Raw genomic sequence first — 24,604 nt, 5'->3', positions numbered from 1 at the left:
GGTAATATGACTGAAAACTAATAGCCTTGAATATGTTTGCTATTTTCCTCATACGTGTTAAATGTGTTAAATCATCAACTATGTAATTGTGTTCTTAGACCCACTGCCTAGATAATAATGAAATAAGCTAGTTCACGTGTATCTTTAATCTATAAATCCTTGAGAGGATGTTGGGATTGTTTTGAGTTTCAGATATTGTGTTTTACTGATGATGTAGATTTATTGAATCTCTGAGATACAATCAAAGAACCTAGAAGATTGTTGAAACAATGTTCTGACTATGTTGACAATTCCTCTATAGGATAACTAATATATTCACTTGTGTATTCCAGTCATTCATTTGACATGCATTTATTAAGGATACTTTGCTTTCATGTTGTGTAAGGCATAAAGAAGTTCTACAGATGAATATAATAATTTTTATACTTTAAAAGAACTTAGAGTTTATTCAAAAAAAGAAAGAAACAGAGTTGTGTATATGTAAATTAAAAAAAAATAAAGATACATCCATCATATAATGGGAGCCTGGTTGTAGCTCTGTAGGTAGTTATTGTGGAGGGATCTGACCTTGAAATTTTATTTTCTATGAGGAAAAACTTTTCTTTTACCCTCTTAGACTTTTGTGTAGGGGCCTGCAAATTAAATTGACAACTGGGGAATAAAACAGGTTTAATTATATATGTAAGCAAAAGTTCATAAAGAAATGTGACTCAAGGAGTCAGAATTTGTGGCTTATAAAATCTTAATATGGAAGGGTTTAGGGGCACTTCTGGGAAAACAAATGACTTCTTACAAAGGGGAGGAAAAGGCACTTAAGTAAAAATAAAAGTGTTTTTGCAAAGATAAATGAGCCCTTAAGAGACTAGATGGGACAGATGATACCTTTGTGATAGTGTCTGTTTGGGTGTGGCACTGACTTCTTTTCTCTGAGATTAGAGTTTCTCCCTAGGAGTTTATATGACAATGGAGTTCTTCCAGGAGATGCTGCTTTTAGGCAGATATGGGATTTCAGGAACTCCGATGTTTTCCACTCAAAATTATTTTTTATGCCATAGTAGTTTATATGGAACACTTGATTACTATCTTTAAGAATAGAGATTTGAAAATTGAATACAGAAGTGGACAGAGAGATTATAAACAGATAATGCATCTGTTTGTATGCAGATGCTAGGGTCAGTTTAGTTTTACAGACCAGGGGATGAAGAAAGAGTGCTGGGTACTGTTTAAAAAAACCAGAGCTGGACATTACTTAGAGTGGTAAATACAGATTTAGTTCAGGAACGATTCCAATAGGGGAAATGACATCTTAGCATAGGACTGGGCTCAATACCAAATACAACAAAGACAAATGGGGATTTAACCAAGATGCAGAGTGGGATCAATAGATATAAATTTACAAAGAAATATGAGGTGGGAGGATTCTGCTTAAGCTGACTTGACAAGAGTTTCTGAAGATACCTAAAGGTGATCAGATACCAAGGGTAGGGAATGAGGAATTTCATCAGGCACCAAAGGAGATTATCAAGGATAGGACAGTCTGGCTAACCTGATTTAACAGGATTCTTGCTAAAACTGAGTGATGCAAAGATATCATGACCTAATTACAAGGGCGGCTCAGAGGAGCCTGAGGAAAGTTCAGTCAAAACAAGTCTATGTCAGTATGAAAGTAGGGGGTGGGCAGAAATGGTGGCAGTAACAGGTGTAAATGGCAAATAGGGTGACCTCCCAGAATTCTTGTATAGAGAATTTACTGTCTCTGATTTTCTTTCCTTTTCTGTCCTTTTCCTTCCCTTCCCTTCCTTTTAAAAATTTCTATGTTAAGCTCATATTGCAACCATTGGTCTAGATTTGCTATACTGCTGTGCCTTCAGGCAGCAAATAATTTTAAATGCAAAGAATTATTTGGGAGAAAGTTACCAAACTGGCAGGACTAACTACTCTGATGAGGTCAGAGCCTTAGTGGAGAACAATATCGATCATTAAGGGAAAGCTTTGCTGTAGTTACTCTTGAATGGACTGAATTGCTCAGTGAGAAGATTTTCTATTGAAAAGAAGTTGTCAGAATTGCTCGAATTCCTCTTTCTTAATTAGGCCTTTGAATTTGAGCTATAATTTCAGACAAAAAAAGGGGGTAATGAAATTCTATAGCCGAGGAGGGATGGTGAATGGAATAAAAGGATAATTTTAAAACCTCATGAAAACAGAAAATAACAGCAATTCGGGGAGCTCATTGACATCATTTTACTGTGTCTAATTGGTAGGCAATTAGTATGCAATTGTCCCATCTTAGTTGGTTTTCAGAAAGTTTTTTTCCCCACACACTGGAAAATTATTGGCACTTTTCACCCCAGATTCTTTTGGCCTTTTCTTACAGGTCTTACTTTTTTCCCTTTAATCATATATCACTTAGAAAGTGTATATGTTTTCCATAACCGTGTTGCCAAACATAGAGTTCACATGCTTAAAGCTACAACTTCTTGCCATGGAAAACACAACTTGATTTTTACTTGCTGATGCAGGGATAGTTGTTAAAATTGTGTGATTTTTAAGAGTGACAAAATTCTTTTTCTGTACCAAAATACTTTTCCAACTGATGCCTGAAATTTCCTAAATAAAGATTAATTTATTGGTACTTAGTGAAAATTTTCCAGAAATGTAAATGTCTCTTTGTGGATATTAAATAAAATCTGAATTTAGGATGGATTTTCTGTTTGTTTTATTAAAGATAAATGATTTATTCAATGATTCTTGTTAAAAAATAGTGAGATAGACTTTACTCAAAAAAGACTGTCATCATAAGGATACAAGGGGGCTATGACAATGGGGTTTTGTAGTAGGGGAGAGAGATAGAGCTGACCTTTGAACACAGAAAGGAAAAGTTGGAATTTATACCAAAGAGCAAGGCAGGAGTCAGTGAATAGAAAATTACTCAGAAGAAACATCAGGGTAAGAGGAGAGTCTAGCTAAACCAACCTGACAGGATTTTTGTTGAAGGGAAGCCAAGGTGATCAGATATCACCTGGGGGTTAATAGAAGATGTGGCACTCAATCAGAGATTAAGGATGGCTAACCCGATTTAGCAGAATTCCTGCTAAAACTGGACAAGCAGAGACAAACATGGAAGTCCAAAAGTCAAGGTCTACTTGAAAAAGAGCTCAGAAGAGTTTCAGTAGAATTTGCTCAATGGGAGAATCTTTGTCAGTGTTCACAAGTTTATTTTCAAGAATTTCCTCCCCTGCTATAATGCAACTTTTCTGAACACACACACACACACACACACACACACACACACACACACACACAAGTGCTCCCAGGCCAAAGGTGAAGCACACAGAGTTATTCAGTTACTACATCCAGCAAAAAGGCCTGAATCCAGATGTGATCCTGATACCACTGGGTCAATGATCATTGTAATCAACTACAAAATTCACACTATATAATAGAAGGAAAAGAAGATAACCTAAATGGATCTTCTCTATTGTCATTTTCATGGCATGTGGTACAGAGAGTCAGCTCTCCTTGTGGAGGCCGAGAAAAATCAAGGCCATTCCACCTCAAGTTTAGCGTTAGCACAAGTACAGCCATCCCAGGCCCCTGTGAAGAAGAGCTGAACTTTACCTTACTTCAGTTACAGGAACAAGACAGTTTCCGGCCTAATGTCCTAGAAAGCCCCATATTAGAATAAGAACAGAGCCCAAGCCGAGGGCAGGAAGCCCCTATTAGAATAAGAACAGAGCTTAATGCCCTTGAAGGCTCCATATCAAAATGTAAACAGAACTTGAGAAATTCCTCCACCCTTTTTGGAGGTCCCTTAGACCAGCCCATAAAACTCAGCTGAAACCCACCTCGGGGTCCAAGTCCCTGCTCAGCTGTGTCGGGTATACTTGGACCCAAGCTCAAGCTTGTAAATAAACCCTCATGTGTTTGCATCGGTGTTAGCTCCTTGGTGGTTTCTCGGATTCGCAATCTTGGGCACAACATCCTTTTTCTGATCTGGAGTATTGTTACCATTGGCAAGCTTGGATTTTCTCTGTCAACACAATCTTGAAAACACCATCAGCTACGTTATATGACAATTCCAGTGTTCTCCAGTACTTAATAACCAGAAATACTATTGACTCATGGTCCTGTAACATCTATCTTACTTTTCCTATGTTTAGTCTCTAAAACTAAAAACCAGGCAGTTTACACCTCAACTAAATGTCCCTATACTGTACCTTGTATCTAAGCAAAGTGAAATATTTGGCTGGAACAGTAAGGCATGGCAAATTGCCTCTCTGCCACTTGGCTGTCCTCAGTGAAAGGTACATTATGACATAATCACCACCTTTTCAGATCATTTGGTACTAATCAGGAGATATTTGGGAGGATCTTGAGATACCAGTCTTCTCTTTTTCTCTGGCTCCTCAAGTGTCCATCTTTTGTTAAAAGTTTTTGCTGCTTCCTTTTGCTACCAAACATGTTAGTTTACAAACATCTTTCTCTTTTATGTGGAATATTTTATTTTATTTTATTTTATTTTATTAAGATTTTATTTATTTATTCATGGGAGACACAGAGAGAAGCAGAGGCATAGGCAGAGGGAGAAGCAGGCTCCCTGTGGGAAGCCTGATGCTGGACTCGATTCCAGCATCCCAGGATCATGATGTGAGCAAAGGCAGATGCTCAACCACTGAGCCACCCAGGTGCCCTGTGTAGTCTTTTAAAAGGATGTTGGGAGCAGCCTACACATAATCCAAGTTTCTGACTTTTTTTTAAATTAAACTTCCAAAACTCACACAAATAAAAGAATGCCTATGAAGACTGAGAGGCTGATAGTTCAAACATGATTCAATGACAAGCATTATTATTACCATCATAATATCCTAATCAGATAAAGGAATCTTCAGATATAAAGGAATCTTCATTACTTACCTTCCCCAAATCCTGTGCATTGGAATTTGTCACATTCACCACTAGTAGTACTGTCACTATTACTCAAGGTTCAAGTTGCAAAAGACAGAGATCCATTTCAAACAAGCTTAAGAAAAAAATAATGAAGATGTATTAGCTCACTTACTATAGGAGTCTAGAGAGTGAGTTGGTCTCTGAAGCTTCAGAAATGCAAAATGCTTGATTTTTCACACTCTCTCCTTTCTTCTTTCTCCAAGATCCTTATGAGTTTTGCACTGCCGGGCACCTGGGTGGCTCAGTTGACTAAGCAGCTGAATCTTGATTTTGGCTCAGGTAATGATCTTCGGGTTATAAGATTGAGCCCCACATCTGGCTCTATGCTCAGTGTGAAGTTGGCTCCCTCTCTCCCTCTCCTTTTGCCTCTCCCTGCACTTATGGTTGCTCTCTCTCTCTCTCTCTCAAATAAATAAATTAATTAATTAATTAATTAATTAATTAATTAAAGGGTTTTACTCTAATTTCCCTCTGCCTCTAGAAATGGAACTTTACCTACGCAGAAATTAAGGCTTGAATTATCTGAAATTTATAAACCAAAAAGAAAGAGAAAGACTCTTGGGGGTAGTCAACTAATAATGAGCCCATCCTTTGACCAATCACTCTAAAAGAAGGAGCAGGGGAATGGTGTATAATGATTAGCCATTATTGGGTCACATGTCTATTTCTACAGCCAGAGAACTCTAAATATAACCTCCAAGAACTACACAGAAATTGGGATGGTAAATTCCTCAAAGAGATAAGTGTTTTATTTTGAAAAGAGGCAAGGTATGAGCAGAAAAATGCAATAGTATAAAACAGATGTCCATATCATATAGCTTTTCTCCATTTCCCTTGAGATAAGTACATTTAGATTCAGATTCTTAAAGCAAAGCAGTCACTTTCAAATACAGTTGCTTTGGGATCCCTGGGTGGCGCAGCGGTTTGGCACCTGCCTTTGGCCCAGGGCACGATCCTGGAGACCCGGGATCGAATCCCACATCAGGCTCCCGGTGCATGGAGCCTGCTTCTCCCTCTGCCTGTGTCTCTGCCTCTCTCTCTCTCTCTGTGACTATCACAAATAAATAAAAAGAATTTAAAAAAAAATTAAAAAATTCAAATACAGTTGCTTTCCCCTTTGTTTACTATAAAATAAACGTATCTTCAGGGGTGCGGGTGTCATATTTTGATAGTTTTGCCAAGAAAAATACGAAAAGGAGCAGTTGGTTGGAACTATTTATGCTCTAAAATATTTTTCTTGCCACCCTGAGATTCCATCATCTGTAACTCCATTGTACAAGCCATTAAAAGTCCTTACAAAAAGCTCTATAGAATTGGGATTTGATAACTGGAAGGGACTATAAGTGGGAAGGGAATTGCAGGACCATTAAGTCTACTTCCTAAACCATTCAAGGAATACTATCTTTTTAGTGGTCAGGGGCTTTCTACACCTGACCCCACCTTATAGTGAGTCTACTGTACCTTAAGACAACCTGGTCTGGTGTTGGACATGTCTGATTATTAGAGAGCAATCTGAATATATTATGAAAAGAGATATAAATTTTAAATGCTACAAAGTATTTTTGCATAATATTGGAATGAAAGAAGACTACTCTCCTGTAATCTCTTCTCATTAATATTAGAACAAATAAATCTTGAGACAACCCTTCATAAATACCTGAAGTCAGCTGCATGTTCCCTATGCATCACTTCTCCTTCAAGATAAGTATTGCAAATTTCTTTAGCTTTTTCTCACTTAAATAGGTCAAATCATTCTTTAAAAAAAAAAAAAAAAGATTTTATTTACTTATGTATTTATTTGTTAGAGAGAGAGAGAGAGAGAGAGAGAGACAGAGCACAAGCAGGTAGAGCAGTAGGCAGAGGGAAAAAGAGAAGCAGGCTCCCAGCTGAGCACAAAGCTGACATGGGGCTTGATCCCAGGACTTTGGGATCATGACCTGAGTGGAAGGTAGATGCTTAACTGACTGAGCCACCTGGAGACCCCTCAAAGTCATTCCTGTTAACAATTAATTTCATTTTTCTTCAAGTTCTTAAAAAGTATGAAAGGAAAAAAAAAACCACAAAAACTCTCCCTCCCACCCTGTCTCTTTCTTTATGCATCACAGCATAAACATTCCTGTTATAGGAATGGTTTGGTGCTAATCATATCAGTTGGGTGACACCCATTTATTCTGCACTTCTAATAATTCTGAAAACAAGCTACAAAACAGATGAATCTAAATGTTATACAAAGTGAAAGAGTTTAGTCATGAAAGACTATATATTATATGATTCCACTTATATGAAATGGACAGAAAAAAACAAATCTATAATAGTGGAAGCCTATGGCTGGGGGCTGGATGTGGGAATGGGAATAAAGTGCAAATAGATACAAGGTCTTTTAGGGGGGATTGGGAAGGTTTCAAGAATGTATTGTGGTGATATTTGCATGATTTAAAAAATTACTATAAATTAATGAATTGAACATTTAAAAGGGGAAAATTCTATGTTATATAAAGTCCTTCAATGAAGATACTAAAAAAGAAAAGGGCCTTTGTAAATAAAAATTAGAAAGGACTAAAGAAGCAAGCTGCAGAGTTTGTACTGTGATAATTCTACTCTTTGTGTACTCTGAGATGTTATAAATTATGTCACAGCATAATTTTAAATATACTAAATTTCTGCCAATTACACTATAACAGTGTTTATCTTATAATGTTATGTTTAGGGATCCCTGGGTGGCGCAGCGGTTTAGCGCCTGCCTTTGGCCCAGGGCGCGATCCTGGAGGCCCAGGATCGAATCCCACATCGGGCTCCCGGTGCATGGAGCCTGCTTCTCCCTCTGCCTATGTCTCTCTCTCTCTCTCTCTGTATGACTATCATTAAAAAAATAAAATAAAATAAAATGTTATGTTTAACTAAAAAGTACTTTTAAATTAATTTAGACCTAAATTTGTATCATATATTACAATATGTACAACTCTGATATAGTTCACATGTGACCTGATAATAACAACTAAATCATGATTGCTGCTTGACTGACTTTAAGACCCCACAGATTCCAAGGTACATGTTAATTTCAGAAATAAGAAAACTTGAAAAGCATGTGTATTTGAGACTCTGATAAACGGCAGAATGAGAAGAAAACTAAAGACCCAGAGTAACCAATATGTGAGACATAAGAGTCACTTAGTTTAACACCTGGGAGAATGATGTTTTACTGGGGATAAATTTGGTAAAGAAAAAGGGTCCTAAGTGGAACCAGCTAAAGACGGGCAGGGGGTAATAACCATATATCAGTATCACAACAGAAACGCATTGAGGCTGAGCCAATACCTCAGGTAACCTGTCAATCAGCTTTTAAGCATGCATCACATGTCTTCTCTACAAAGGAGCCATATCCACTGGGTAAACCTCCTTATTTACATGTGCTTATACACCCAGACCCTGTAGGTTAATTTTCTGAAGTGTGATCTGCTTATGTCTCAAGAGTTTCTAAGCTTCATCTTAACTAGTGTGCCCCCTTTCCTGGAAAAAGGTTAGAATACTCAGAAGCCCATTCACCCCTAAAACAGAATGTGCAATCTCTGTTACTTGGAGAGATGGAAGAGAAGGAAGAGTCCCAATACCTGTGCTCAGGTAGAACTGGAAAGCAATAGACTTATCTCCCTTCCAGGTATTACTCTGTGTTTTAAAGGAAAAATATGTAACTGGGTTTATTGTGAATACTGCTTGCTTTAAACAATGTCTTAAGCATACTCTAATGAGAAAACGCATGACTTTTGAAAGCAAACAGATCAAAGTGTACATCTTATCTTTGACTCTTACTAGCTACTTGACCGTGTGTACAAGTTATTTCAACTGCCAGAGCTTCAGTTTCCTCCTTCTGAACTAGGGACAGTAATAACGGTCTACCTAGCATTTCTGTAAGAATTAAATGAGACTGTGTATAGTACATAATATAGTACTTGAATATAGTGAAACTCAATAAAAGTGTAACATCATTATGATTACCAGCATCATTACCACCATTATAATCATAACCCTTTTATCATCATCATGGTTAGTTTATTACTCAGAGGCTCAATCTGGAAAGAAGCATGCCTTTTCTTTTCTTTTTTTTCTTTTTTTTCTTTTTTTTTTTTTAAGATTTGTTTCTCTCACTGCAGGCTCCTGTAAGGATGAAGGTAAAGTTTTGACTTGTGAACTACCCTTACTTGGGCAAGTGAGTGTCATCAGTTCAAATACATTACTGAAAGTATAAAAGACTAGCCATATGCCAAAGTGCCTTTATTTAATGAACAGTATACAACATACTATTTTTAGAGAGTATGAAACATTTAATTCATTTTATCTAGTCTTTTTATGTAAGTATATTTCCCTATGACCTTAATGTAAACTATACTTCATTACTATAAAGATAAAGCACATGACAGCTGAAATCCAATGTACTTAAGTTTCATTTCTGGTTGTCTTTTAACTGGCTATATACTTCATCTACTTAAGTTACTGTCTGATATTCCATCACTACATCCAAATTTGGTGCAGTGCAAAAATTCTTGTTTTCAAGATTATAGCACCATCTCTTAGTCCTTGGCTTTTCTTTCTGGTTCTGCAAACACTGACTTAGTAATGAGTTACCCCATTGCAAGGCTGGTTCCAATGTATGCTATCCAGGAGCACCAGTCATTGAAGTTAATACTTGTTAAAAATTAGTACCTTACACTACAAAATGTGAAAAAAAAAAAGTATTATTGTATATATGTTCATACAGGGATATGTATGTCTCATATATCCCAGCAATACAGAAACTACACCTAAGTATGGGATAGATTTCTCTTTCTCTATGATTTTAAAAATTACCAAACTATTGAATTGTCGTGTGGTGTAAGACTGGAGGTTTGAGGGACACCTGGGTGGCTCAGTGGTTGAGCATTTGCCTTTGGCTCGGGCTGTGATTCCAGGGTTCTGAGATCGAGTCCCACATCGGGCTCCCTGCATGGAGTCTGCTTCTCCCTCTGCCTCTCTCTCTCTGTGCCTCTCATAAATAAGTAAATAAAATCTTAAAAAAAAAAAAAAAGACTGGGAGGTTTGATATGGATGTATTCTAGGTAGAATAAAGTAGTTCAAAGTCAACAGATTTCAAAAACAGCCCACTCATTTCTATTGTAGAATACAAAATAATTTCTGTCTTATTATTTCAGGAATTATAGTAAACATATCTGTATGTAATTATTTCATATTAATTATCTTAGTCACATAATTTAAGTTGTTTCTATCCTAATAACACTCTTAATTACTGGAATAAGGTAAATTTTTCATTTTTAACAAATGAGGTGGGAATACAAATAGCAAGTCATATTAAAAATCAAGTGTACCATAATGACCTAATTTAAGTTGATATGTGTTTAGATTTCCAATTAATCCAAATATCTGTGGCAATTCATAAATAAATGAGAAATAAAATATAAAAAATTAGGTTAATAATTCTTCGAGACAAGAATACTTTTTTTTTTTTTTTTTACTTTCAATCATTTTCTTCTCAGTCTTTTTCTTGTGAGAAATAAATAGAAAATTTAAACTAAAAATCAAAGCACAGGGGGAAGAAAAGGAATCCTGAGTTTGGCAGGATTACTGTATGAATCCTTTATAGTGCCATAAATAGGTATATTTAAAATTAAACTTTTTCATTTCTGGGAGCATATTCTTAGTCTTTTATAATTGGAAGGGAAATTTTGTAGAATTTTGTGGAAAGAAGTACTTTACAACCCATATCAAGAAGTAGGTTTCTTTCTCTCACATGGTGCATGCCTGTGTGCATGTGTGAGACAAAGAAAGAGAGAGAGGGGGAGAGAGAAAGAGGGAGAGAGAAAAGGGGAAGAGAGAGAGTGCATGCAAGTAAGCACGTTCAATATGTTTTTGTTTACTTATTGTTTGGAGTTTTATATCTACTTTCCAGCTTAATTTCCTTCTGCTTTACTTCAACTAAAGATGGTTGAGTTGTCTGAAGTAAAGAAAGTGAGATATGAGTTATCACTAGTAGGTGATAAGACACATTTTATAAAGAACTCAGCTATGATTCATTTCAACTATATCCCTAAGAAGAGCTCACACTTGGATGTTTGTTAAAGAGAGCAATACAGATAGGAAGAGAATGAACACAATGAGCTAGAAGCTGTATGTTATGTCTTCATCTAAACTGTGATAGACTTATTTTTTATAATAGTATTTGCTGAGGTATAATATAGTCTGAAATTTTTTAAAAAAGCTACACATTTTAAACTCAGTTACAATTTTCAGAAGTTCCAAAGATGTTTGACATAGACTATATCCTGGAAAAGTTGGCTCTCTCTCAATAGAACATGGCTTTGTTACTTATGAGACACATTGCTTACTTCTGTCTCTAGACTTTAGTTTTTATATTTGGGAAATGTTATAATAAAACCTACCATTTGGAGTTACATAAGATGATAAATGCTTGGTATCATATATATAGTTAGGTACAAAGATTATTGAAGACTAAGTAGCTAGTCATCTAAAATATTGCAGTTATCAATTAAATAAAGACAAATGACTTTTATTCATGTTTCCCCAACATTTTTATTTTAAAATGTTTCCATCATACAGAGAAGTTGAAAGAGTAGCATAATAAACACTTAAATATTCTTCACCTGTTTCATTAATATTTGCTCTTACTGGCCTCATTTCTTACTAGAGGTGAATGGATAGATAGGTTGACAGATAGATAGACTATATTTGCTGAACTACTTAAAAGTAAGTTGCAGAGTATAGCTAATGTCAGTAAATGGCAAAATAGATAGTTCCTAGTTTTGGTCCCCTCTCACAAAACAGCAATTAGCAATATGCATAGAAAGATTCTTTTCTGAAGATCTTAGTACCTAGGAATGAAGCTAAATCACCCCCCCCCCTTCCCATCTTAGACCATAAAAAACAAAAAAAAACAAAAACAAAACAAACCCCCCCCCCAAAAAAAAAAAAAAAAAAAACCACCAAAGCAAACAAACAAACAAAAAATCACCATCAACAAAAAACAACAGAAGGACACCTGGGTGGCTCAGTGGTTGAGCGTCTCCCCCCAGCTCAGGGCATGATCCTGGGGTCCTGGACTCAAGTCCCACATCAGGCTCCCTGCATGGAGCCTGCTTCTCCCTCTGCTTGTCTCTGCCTTTCTCTGTGTCTCTCATGATTAAATAAAATAAAATAAAATAAAATAAAATAAAATAAAATAAAAACCCAGAAAAGTAAGAGAAGCAGTTTCACTTTGACCACACTGCCACTCTCCCAAATTAGCACAGATTCACATTGAGGGCATCCCCTAAACCTATTGTTTCTTCAGTGGGAAAATGAAATTCTAAAACCTCCACCTAATTGTATAGCCCAGCTTATAGCCCCATCAAACTAGAGAGCTTGGCTATTGACCTCTCCTAAGAGTGGAACACAACCAGTGGTTCACTCAACCATGAAGCTCAGCCTATGTTCTCACCCAAAAGTACAGGCCAATATCTATGATAAATATAGATGCAAAAATCCTAAACAAAACACTAGCAAACCAAATTCAACAACACATTAAAAGGATCATACATGATGGTTAAGTAAGATTTATCCATAGGATGCAAGGATGGTTCAATATATGCAAATCAATAAATGTGATCTACCACATTAATATGATGAAAGACAAAATCAAGTGATTATTCAATAGATGCAGAAAAAGCATTTGTCAAAACATAATATTATTTTATGATAAAAATACTCAACAAATTGGGTATAGAAGGAACATACCACAATATAATAATTGCCATATATGGTAAGGCCACAACTAACATCATACTCAATAATGAAAAGTTGAAAGTTTTTCCTTTAAGATTAGGCAAGATAAGCTACCCAATTTTACTCCTTTTCAATATAGTACTGGAAGTTCCAGCTAGAGTAATTAGTCAAAAAAAGGAAATGAAAGGCATCCAAATGGGGGAAGAAAGAAATAAAATTGTGTCTGTTTGTAGATAACATGATCTTTTATAGAGAATATCCTAAAGATGCCACCAAAAAATAGCTAGAACTAATAAATAAAATAAATAAAATAATAAATAAATTCAGTAAAATTGCATGATACAAAAGTAGCATGCCGAGTTGTATTTCTATACACTGAGAGTGAACTATTTGAAAAAGATATAAAGAAAACAATCCCACTTACCATAGTATTAAAAATAATAAAATACTTAGGAATAAATTTAACCAAGGAGGTGAAAGATCTGTACACTTAAAACTGTAAGACACCACTGAAAGAAATTGAAAAAGGCACAAATGGAAAGATAGCCTACATTGATTGTTCAGAAAAATTAATATTGTTAAAATGCCCATACTACCCAAAGTGCTCTATAGATTCAATGATTAAAGACTTAAATATAAAGCCTGAAACTATAAATTCCTGGAAAAAAATATAAAGAAAGAGCTCTACTGGCATTGAAAATGTTCTAAGACATTGGTTTCGGCAGGGGTTTTTTTGCATAGGACACCAAAAGCACAACAACAAAAGAAAAATTAACGTGGGAACATAGCACCAAAAAAAAGCTTCTGTAAAGCAAAAGAAACAACAAAATGAATAGGCAAACTACAAAATGGGAGAAAATATTTGCAAATAATATATCTTACAAACATCTAATAACTAAATGTATAATGAACTCATGCAATTTAATAGCCAAAAAAACCCACTAAATAACCAATTTAAAAATGGGGAAAAGATCTGAACATTTTTTACAAAGGAAACATATAAATAACCTTCAAGTACATGAAAAGGTGCTCAAGTATCACCAATCATCAAGAAAATGCAAATCAAAACCACATACACATCCACTTTTAGCATAGCTATTATCAAAAAGGATAGGAGATAACAAGTGCTGGTAAAGATACGGGAAGCCTTTCTGTACTGTTGGTAGGAATGTAAATTAGTACAGCCATTATGGAAAATATTTGGAAGTTTCTTAAAAAATTAAAAATAGAACTACCATATGATCTAGCAATCTTACTTGTAGGTATATATCTGAAGGAAATGAAATTCCTATCTTAAAGAGATTATCTGCATCCTCAGGTTCACTGCACTATTCCTTCTAGCCAAAATACAGAAACAAGCTAATTGTTCATTGATAGATGAATGGATAAAGAAAATGTAAATACACACACACATATGTATATATACACATATAATAGTGTATTATTCAGCATTAAAGAAGCAACTCCTGCCATTTGTTACCACATGAATGAGCAGCAACAAGAAATACTGAATACTTTCACTTGTATGTGGAATTTTTAAGAAGTTGAACTAATAGGAACAGAGAGTAGAAATAGGGTGGGGGAAATGATGAAGTTTTGATCTAAAGGTACAAAATTTCAGTTATAAGATGAATCTGTTCTAGGCATCTAATGCATAGCATAGTAAACATAGTTAAGGACACTCTATTGTATACTGGAAATTTGCTAACAAAACAATTCTGAATTGTTTCACCACAAAAAAAGTAACTGCATGAAGTGATGGACATGTTAACTAACCTTAATGTGGTAATCATTTCACAATATACACATATACTAAACATCATGTTGTACATCTTAAACTTTATCAATTGTATCTTAGTGAAACTGGAAAAAATAAAAGCAAGTTGTAGACATCATGATATTTCAAACCTAAGCACTTCAGCATGCATTTCTTAAGAAATATTATTTAAGGGGATCCCTGGGTGGCGCAGCGGTTTGGCGCCTGCCTTTGGCCCAGGGCGCCATCCTGGAGACCCGGGATCGAATCCCACGTCTGGCTCCTGGTGCATGGAGCCTGCTTCTCCCTCTGCCTATGTCTCTGCCTCTCTCTCTCTCTCTCTCTCTGTGACTATCATAAATAAATAAAAATTAAAAAAAAAGAAATATTATTTAAGTTTTTAAGGCATGGGCATGGTTATTTTTACAAAGTCAGATTTTGTGATTATATTTGAGCCAAAGCTCAGCAAAAAATAAAATTTTATCAGTCACTTTCTATACGAGCAGATCACTGTGCTTTTCAGAAGTCATATGCATCCACTGTCTCATAGATCCAACCCTAATTCCAAGATGTGGGAAATACAGTCACTATTGTACTGTGTTTCTAGTAGTAATAGTAAAGAAAAATAAGTCCAAAGGATTAAGTGATTTGCTGGAAAACAAGCAGTGTGTTTTAAAAAGCTCTATAACTTCACTTTCTAATTTCTTAAATGAATAAAAGGACAGAGGTTAATATCAGGCAGCCTGCTAAGTGTTGAAAATTATAATTAATCTTTACCAATTTACTATCTCTATAAGGTAGGTATCATTCTCCTCAGTTAACAGATGGTCCAGAAACTCAGAGGAGACAAACTTTTCACCAAAGAGAGTGGTAGAACTGAAAGTTAAAAAATTTATTCTTTCTGACCTTTAAAACAATGGCACTTATATCACAAAATTGAGTCTCTCCATATGCCTTTCACTGCTCAGTGCTGTACCACTTTTTTACAGAATGCCATCAATTGCAGTTAGAAGCTATAATTTAGTACACGTCTCTTTCTCTGTCTTCAGTAAAAATAATAACATAAGTGGAAAATAGTAAACAAAATTGACCTGAAAGATAAATTCAAGGTATAGAAAGAACTAGTGCTTAGCTGCATATTAACTGACATGCACTAGGCTAATACCTATATAATTAATCTTCAAAAGAGCCCAATTATATAAAAATATTTCCATCATCATATATGAGATAAAAATGATAGATCAGAAAGTATACATTTAACTTTGGGATTTTGTACATGCTGTTTTCATTTGCCAACATATTGTATTTCAATGGCAACATTTAGTCTTGCATATTATCAAGAATGTTATTTTGAAGTAAGTTCTGGATAAAATAAATTCAGAAGACAGTGGCCACTTTTTGGAAGCTTGCTTCTTCCACCTTTCTATCCTTCCATCACCCTTCCTGACACCATGTGCTTCTTATTGCCTTGAGTCATGGCTTTGCAGAATGACTTAATGGCTTAGCAGAATGACTAACAATCACTTTACTTTCCAAAAAAAAATAATTGTATTTGAATGAAATCTCCAATTTGGCAAATTATCTATCATCGTGGAGACACTATCCTGTAGAGCTGGGGACATTTAGTTGACAAAATGGTGGGATATAGTTAAGAAAAAAAATTGTTGGTCACTTCTCAAATCATACAATGGTGATGAAAATTATATTATACAAAACTAAACCAGATCCGGGGCACCTGGGTGGCTCAGTGGTTGAGCGTCTGCCTTGGGCTCAGGTCTTGATCTCAGGGTCCTGGGATGGAATTTGCATCAGGCTTCCTGCAGGGAGCCTGCTTTTCTCTCAGCCTGTGTCTCTGCCTCTCCCTTTCTCTTTGTCTCTCATGAATAAATAAATAAAATCTTAAAAAAAAAGAAAGAAAAGAACAAGATTATGTATAGACCAAAAGAATTTACATTCAGTTAAGTTGAATCAACCCCTCTCCTCTCTAATAATAAAATATAATAAAATAATATATATTCATATGTTAGTGACACTGGGAAGGAACAGATTGTCTCCTCTGATCTCTGAAGCATCCACCTGTCAAATCAATCCTCCTGGCATAGCTCAGTTCTAACTTGAATAGAAGGGAATCCTTTATCTCTAACTGCACATGTATTCCCTTCCTTAACAGATGTTTATGAATTTTTATCAATTTTATTTATTTTTTATTTTAAAAAAAAGATTTTATTTATTTATTTGAGAAAGAGTGAGAGAGAGAGAGAGCACAAGCTGGGGGTGGGGAGAGGTAGAGGAAGAGGGAGGAGGAGGGAGAAGCAGGCTCCCCGCTGAGCAGGGAGCCCAATGTGGGGCTTTTTCCCAGGACCAGGGATCATGGCCTGAGCCAAAAGGCAGATGCTTAATGGACTGAGCCACCCAGGCACCCGAGACTTGTATCAATATTGGAGTGATTATGATTATAAACATAAAAACACAAGAAATAGACACTTGAGGCAAGTATGTTGTTAAAGGCAGAAGTGACAATTACATATTAATCACAATTATTTAACTTTCTAGGAGAATAGGGTTAATGATCTAGAATTACTCAATTGATAATTTTTTTTTATCACATTTTAGCTGCACAGACACAGTCTAAGTCTCTCTTAGTGAGAGCAGTAAGGATTGTTCTGGAGCTTACCCAATACAGCAAAAAAACTAATCCAGGTCCATAAATGCAAAGGATAATAATAAGGATTTAGTATTTACATAACTGCTTTATTAATATCACCATATGTTTTTAATTTAACTTTGTTCAGCATTTCCATAAATTTCTTCTCAAATAAAAAAGAAAAATGTTACTCACTTGCAACAACTTGACATGCAGATAACAGATGGCTGTGGGTTTTTTTCTTTTTAGAGTAAAAAAGCATTCAGAATGAGGCATATCATCTATTATTTTGCCTTGCCCTCTTTATCACTTTCAATCTAAACAAAAAAGTGATGTATTACAGGAAAATGGCCCCCTCTGTGACATTTCTGATATGACTATACAATTTCAACATCAGGGTGGTTCGTTTTCTGAAATAAATGAGACATACTTTAACATTTCACGAATTCCATGTTTTGGAAATGAATGTTACAGAAATTCATTAAGCTACTGCATAAATTCTAAATATCAGAAATTATATAATTTCAATGACAAAAATATACCAAGAAGCACCTCTGTGAAGATTTGTTTTCCTCTTTCAGTACCAAATAGCATTTGTGATGATTTATGTTGTGCTAACTGAATACTCTTCAGAGGTAAGTGTGATTTTGAATTTGCCTCACAACAACTATCCCATTAATACAGATAGTTTAAGAAACATGTTCCAAATAAAATATTTAATAAACTGTGAAAATAGGACTTGAATACAGGGGAACTTGTGACCCAAATTCTAGGCTTTTAACCAGTTTTACAGTTTTGGGATTTTGGTTTAAAATGTCACCTGTATAAATATGTAATTATTGTGATAATGTATTATAGCTTATGATTAGAAGGAAACAAGGTTTACTCAGAAAAATAATAAAATAAAAATGTTGATAAGGGGCAGCCCTGGTGGCTCAGCGGTTTAGCGCTGCCTTCAGTCCAAGGTGTGATCCTGGAGACCAGGGATCGAGTCCCACGTCGGGCTCCCTGCATGGAGCCTGCTTCTCCCTCTACCTGTGTCTCTGCCTCTCTCTCTCTCTCTCTCTTTCTCTCTCTCTCTCTGTCTCTCATGAATAAATAAATAAAATCTTTAAAAAAATATTGATAAGACTATTTTTTAAAAGAATTTATTTATTTATTTATGAGAGACAGAGAGAGAGAGAGGCAGAGACTTAGGCAGAAGGAGAAGCAGACTCCTTGCAGGGAGCCTGATGTGGGACTCGATCCCAGGGCCCTGAGCCGAAGGCAGACATTCAACTGTTGAGTCACCCAGGTGTCTCGACAAAGCTCTATTTTATAAATTTTCCATTTTTCCAAATAATTCCTCCTATCATTATTAGAAACAAATAAGTAACAGTCACTATTTTAGAAGGAAACTGCTTTTTCTTGTCTTAAAAATTATCTAAATTTACAGGGTAATAAATATTTCTGATTATTGAATAAAACTGGGAAGTTTCCACATCTCACAGACTGTGGGGGGAAAATAAGATAGCAATAATAAAGTATTTAATTCCTCTGCTCTCCTCTGCCACTGCTTACAGCACAGCACAGTACAGTACTGTCCTGCTCTAAAATCACTATGGTCTGTGCCTATGTGGAACATTTTCCTGGCATGATGCCTCAAGCTGTCCTCTGCATCTCATCATTATTGAAACTGAGGAAATGCCCACAACCCTGACGTATCACCTTTCTTACAACCCTGATTATTGTTCCAATATGAAATTGCTAGCTCTTCCTGTTGGACTCTTTAAGGGATATCTCTGACAAAGACATTTGGGTCCTGAGATAATTAAATCTTTTGGCATTATGTATACATAATTCTTTCTGTAGGAAATACAGACATTAGAGTGACTGGATTACAAAATTTTAATAAAAATTTCTGGAGTTTACTCAAAACTATTTCTCATTTCGAGTGCATAGGCCTTGTTTTATACATCAACCCGATAAAAACACAGCTACCCTAGATGAAGTGGGATTGGAGAAACCTCCCTGTAAAGAACTTCCCAATCCTGCTCCCTACAGTGGCACCCAACGCATACACAAGAAACAAATTGTACACCACTGATCTATAACACCAAATGATTGCTTTTTACAATGTTATTTATCTCTATACACAATTAAATATTATTCCCCTAAATTAAGGACATGATTCTTGTAACTGTCTCTTGATACAAAGTCCTGGATGTAAGAAAGACACAATTATGTACCTGATTATTTGATTTAAATGTATGCTAGTATGTTTCTGGAATGGCTTTCTGTTCAAAATCTTAACATATATACAAACCTAAAAATAAAACATTTTTAAAATAAAAAATGCCCAGATTCTTATGAATAAGAACAATTAAAAATGTAAACATTGGATTAAACAATGTAAAATATTTTTACTTTTTCCCAATCAATTATACAGATACACTTATAGTAAGGGTATTTTAAAATTAGGTTTGCTATTTCCAAAAGTAAGCATGTTATAGCCAATTCTCACTTCACAGTGGAACTAAAATCCAGAAATGAATAACCTATGGCCCATGGCCAGGCACCCACAGGAGAGATGAATAGTTCTGCCATCTGGCATCCCAATGGGGCCTTCATAAATAGCACCAGACTGTCAGAATTAAACTGAGTTTAAAGAGGGACAGCATGGCAAAAACAGGAGAACACACTGAGGGCATGAGCAAAGGGGGGGGGGGAGAAAGCTAGACAAAATAACATTTCCCTTAAATTCTCAAGAGAGAAGTACACATATTATCTTCACTCAGAATAGAGCTCAGACTTTTTCAAGAGAAAAACAAGTCCTGATAAAAAATGTTTGGACTTGGCTCTGCTACTAATCATCCATACAAAATGATAAAAATGTCAATTGTCTAGTTTTCCATTTATTTATTTTAAATGCATAAATGTAAATACACACACACGTGTGTGTGTGTGTGTATGTGTCTTTTTTAAAAAAGCTATTCTTGGGGCTCTTACGAGTACATAGTTCTGTGATGATACATAGAAACTCCTTTCCCTGACATATATTCCACTAACATTTCTGCCTACCCAAATTGTATTTTCTTTCTCTTGTTTATAACATATCATTGTGTCTGCCTTGTTGTGCTTATGTCTCATTAAAAGGTGGTACTGTTTAATGGAATAGAAAAACTGCACTTATAAATTATTCTAATCTAGAAAAGATGGGCATTCAGCATCTCTTTTTTTGTATAATTACTCAATTGAATGTGATATTGCAAAATCATTAGTCGAATAAAACAATCAGGCGAACAAGCAATTTCATTGTGAGTCTAGGGAGATTTAAATTGGGTTCCGCACTAGCAAGCAGTATTGTTCACTGGAAAGACCTTCTAGGTATGTTATATGTACTATGAATGATAAGTCCTGAGGTAAAAGGCATAATTTAATGCTCAAGAGCTACTGTACATCATAGAGTCATTTATTATACAAGTCTTTGTTGCGGGATATGAAGAGGAAAAATGTATTTATGTGGAGAAGGGAACATTCTGATATAGCCTATCATTTTCAATTCCTCAAGTCAGCTTAGTGGTTATTAGCATTCCACCTGGCCACATTTCCAGAAGGACTGAGGGAGCATTCTCTGCCAAAGGGTTTCAAAGTCACATGAAAATGTCAAGTTTTGAAAAAAAATCCCAGATTCCTAGACTTCGGGTTGGTTTGTTGTTTCTTAAAAGCCTGTGAATTATTACTGAATGCGTTCATCATTACTGAATGCGTTCAAGAGACAACTGAATATATATGTGATCTAGTGTAGTGCAGCTTGCTTTATTTAGTGATAAGCTTTAAAGAACTTTGACAGTTGTGAGATTCTATAGTTTTCCGAACCTTTCATTCTATGGGCAAGGTATTTTCAGCAGATTCATAGTTTTACAGATGTTTCCTTTTCCTTTTTTGTTTGGATTATCTGAGTATACGTCAAGAAATTCACAGAAGGAAATAATAATATTAATCGGGATACTGAGAAAATATACTTGAATTTTAAAATCTGTTATTAATCCTAAGTAAAATTTAACTAGAAGCACATGTATATATATATGCACATAACATATTTGTATATATATATTTATATTGTTTTCTATATATACAGAAGAATATGTATAAAACACAGAAGTATATATGCAACACAATTACATATAATATACATTTAATATATAATATATACTTACATAAATATACATATCAAATATAAAAAGGTCTTAATGCATATTTATCATAAAATTTTAGCTTTGAAATTAGCTTGGAAATCTATTCTGTACCTTCTCCTAAGAAGAATCTTTTAATGTACTCAAGTTTAGCAATTACATATTATTTTCATTATAAATGTTTATTTATATGCATTTATATAAATATAAAAATATATGCATAGGTACTCTACATTTTATTATTTTTATTTCATGATAAAATTTTGTTAGCATATATTCTTGGCCTTATTACATTGACCAGAATTTCCAGTACTGTTGAATAAAAGAGGTGAGTGGGCTTTATTGCCTTGTTTCTAATCTTAGGGAGAAAGCATTCATTCTCTCACCATTATATATAATGTTAGCTATATATATCACAGAGGCTCTTTATCAAGTAGATGAAGGTCACTATAATCCCTAAAATGTTGAGAGGTCTTTTCGTTTGTTTCAATTTTGTTTGTTTTAAAGGAAGGCAGTCCTACGAATGGACTATGAGAGCTTGTTTGGAGGAGCCCAGCTATTCCTATTCCCTTGATGGAAGAACGGTCCTCCTCTATCGGGGAATGTTGTCTTCTTCCACCAAACCGTCACCTTGGAGAGGTTGCACTTGGAGCTGCGAGGGAGGAGGGAGGAAGGGGACATCCCCTTAGCCAACCAGATCAGCAGAATTAATCCTGGCAATCAAGAGGGTGATAGATGTTACAGCCAGATCGCCCTCACATCCTATTCTGAGAGTTCTTGTCATGGACAGGTATTGAATTTCATCAAATGTTGTTTTTGAAACAGTTTGTATGATCATGTGATTTTTCTTTTTAGTCAATTTGACAGATTTCATTGGCATGTTATGAATATTGAACTAGCCATGCATCCCTGGAATAGAGTTCACTTGGTTACACTGTATTCTTATGTTTATATACTGTTGAATTCAGTTTGCTAATGTTTTGTTATGAACTTATCCATTGTAATTCATGAGGAATATTGGTCTGTAGTGTTTTGTTTTTGTTTTTGTTTTGTGTTGTTGTCTGGTTTTGGTAACAAGGTAATACTTGCTCCATAAAATAACCTGGGCAGTTATCCTTTTTCTGGCAGAGACTGCATAAAATTGGTGGTAAAATTCTTCTTTAATTTATTTAGTAATACCAGTGTCTACAGATTTCTTTTTGAGAATTTTTTAAATTTTTTTAAATTATGAATTCTACTTCATTAACAGCTCTACGTATATTCAAAGTACAGATTTCTTATGAGGTGAGTTGTGGTAGTTTGTGGCTTTTAGGGAATTCATCCATTTCATTACATCATCAGTTTTACGGGCGTTGAATTGCTTATAGCAGCATTCCTTTATTGTCCTTATAATGTCTGTGAAGTCTATAGTGATATCCCATTTTGTTCCAAATATTGGTAATTTGTATCTTCCCTCTTTTTTTTATTGTTGGTCTTTCTAGAATTTTGCCAATTTTCTTGATATTTTCAGAGAACCAGTTCTTTCTTACATTGATTTTCTCTATATTTTTTTTCTATTGTTAATTAATTGATTTCTGTGCTTAGAATTCCCTTCTTTCTGCTTACTTTGGGTTTACTTTGCTCTTTTTTTTTCTCAGTTGTTAGGGTGGTATCTTAGATTATTGAGATCTTTCTTCTTTTCTAATGTATACATTTCATGCTAGGATATCCTTCTTAATACTGCTTTAGCTGTGTCTTATAAATTTTGACATGCTGTTTTTTTCACTTTCATGCTAATAGCTTACAATCAGCAATGGCAGGAATTTTTATATTACATAAATTGGTAAACTCTACAAATCACTTCCCATTTCCACTAACAGGGGGTAGTTAAATGTTTACCAGTAAACATTTAGTAAATTAAATGGAAAATTTAGTAAATTATGAAACATCTACAGAAACAGTACTGTTGAATAAAAGAGGTGAGTGGGTTAGGGTTATTTCATCAAGCAATATTTAATAAAAGGGGAAAATTCTTAATAAAATTATGGAATAGAATATAAAACTATATGCACTCACAAACTAATAACATTTCACAGATATGATACAGTACAATAAAATATTAAGAATCTCATAAACATTCTGTATTTATAAGATATTAAGATACATTTTTAATTTTAATATGTCAGAAAAATTATAAAATATTATAAAAAAGCTCTACATTATAATTCTGGTTACATACCTTCAGGAGAGATTGTTTTGAAATGTAGTAATAAAATATTTTTTTATATTATGACATAAAGACTAGTACTGAGCAAAATCAATGCTCTAGCTTTTAGTTTATATGAAGTATCAAAAACTGTGATTACCCTCATGCTAATGTATACATATGGCAGAAAAAACAGCACAAATATATAAGACTACAAAATTTCCCAAGTGTCTGACATAACTAAAATAAACATTGAAGGGAATTCAAAAATTTAAAGCTCTGATCCAGATACCTGTGCTTTAGCCTAAAACAACAAACTGAGTAAATCATTCTTTCTATCAGATTTGAAAGGACTAACACACCCTTTTAAAAAGAACAATAAAGAAGGTGATACAAAGAAATGGAAATGTGTTTTGCTGGATTAAAAAGAAAAGTTAAAAAAAATGCCATGGAAGAAAGAACATTCTAAGTTTTTAATATCCTAGGATTTTCTCTTTCAAGAAGACAGCAAAAATCCAAAATATGATCACCTTAGCTTGCTGATACCATTCTTCTTGCTAAAAAATATCTCACTGCACATTAAACTTGAAGCTGACTTGGCTTCTTTCAGACCATGTATGCCAGTTTAACTTACTAGACAGCTTGCTCTTTTCTTTTCTTCTGTTTTAATATGATCAGGTGGCCACTTGCTTTCTCCCTTTCTTCTGATTTTGGATGTTTTAGTTTTTCCTAATCCCTACTCCTGGTTCATTATATGCTCACTATCAAATCTTCTGTATCAGGTGATACATCTGTTGCCTCTGGCTGGAAGTACATCCCTACACTATCACTCCAGTGTCTCTCCATAATGTGGAGTACCGTATAGTTTGAAGACTGTGGTCTAATGGCTAAACTGGCTATTTTGCCATCACATACAGCTGGTTCTTTCATCCCACATCCATCCCTCCTTTGCCCAGGGGTACCCATCAGTGTCAAGGTTTTGACCTGCTCATTTAGCTAAAAACAATGTGTTCAATGAGCAAAGGGACCAAAAAAAAAAAAAAAAAAAAAAAAGAGAGAGAGAGGCAAACCAAGGAACAGACTCTTAACTACAGGGAACAAACTGTAGTTACCAGAGGGGAGATGGGCTG

The 24,604-nt window shown here is 34.9% G+C and overlaps 1 long non-coding RNA gene across 1 annotated transcript in view; it reads right to left on the bottom strand.

Annotated features, from left to right (window-relative positions):
- The window catches only part of LOC111090440, an 84,446-nt gene that overhangs the window by 5,314 nt on the left and 54,528 nt on the right, over positions 1-24,604 (bottom strand). Inside the window, exon 3 of the long non-coding RNA XR_005371887.1 lies at positions 4,915-5,020. This is a non-coding gene — a long non-coding RNA (uncharacterized LOC111090440). The remainder of the gene's footprint in view (positions 1-4,914; positions 5,021-24,604) is intronic.

The sequence above is a fragment of the Canis lupus genome, chromosome 17, assembly GCF_011100685.1.
Source record: "Canis lupus familiaris isolate Mischka breed German Shepherd chromosome 17, alternate assembly UU_Cfam_GSD_1.0, whole genome shotgun sequence".
NCBI lineage: Eukaryota > Metazoa > Chordata > Mammalia > Carnivora > Canidae > Canis > Canis lupus.
This window is presented reverse-complemented; position numbering and strand designations above follow the sequence as displayed.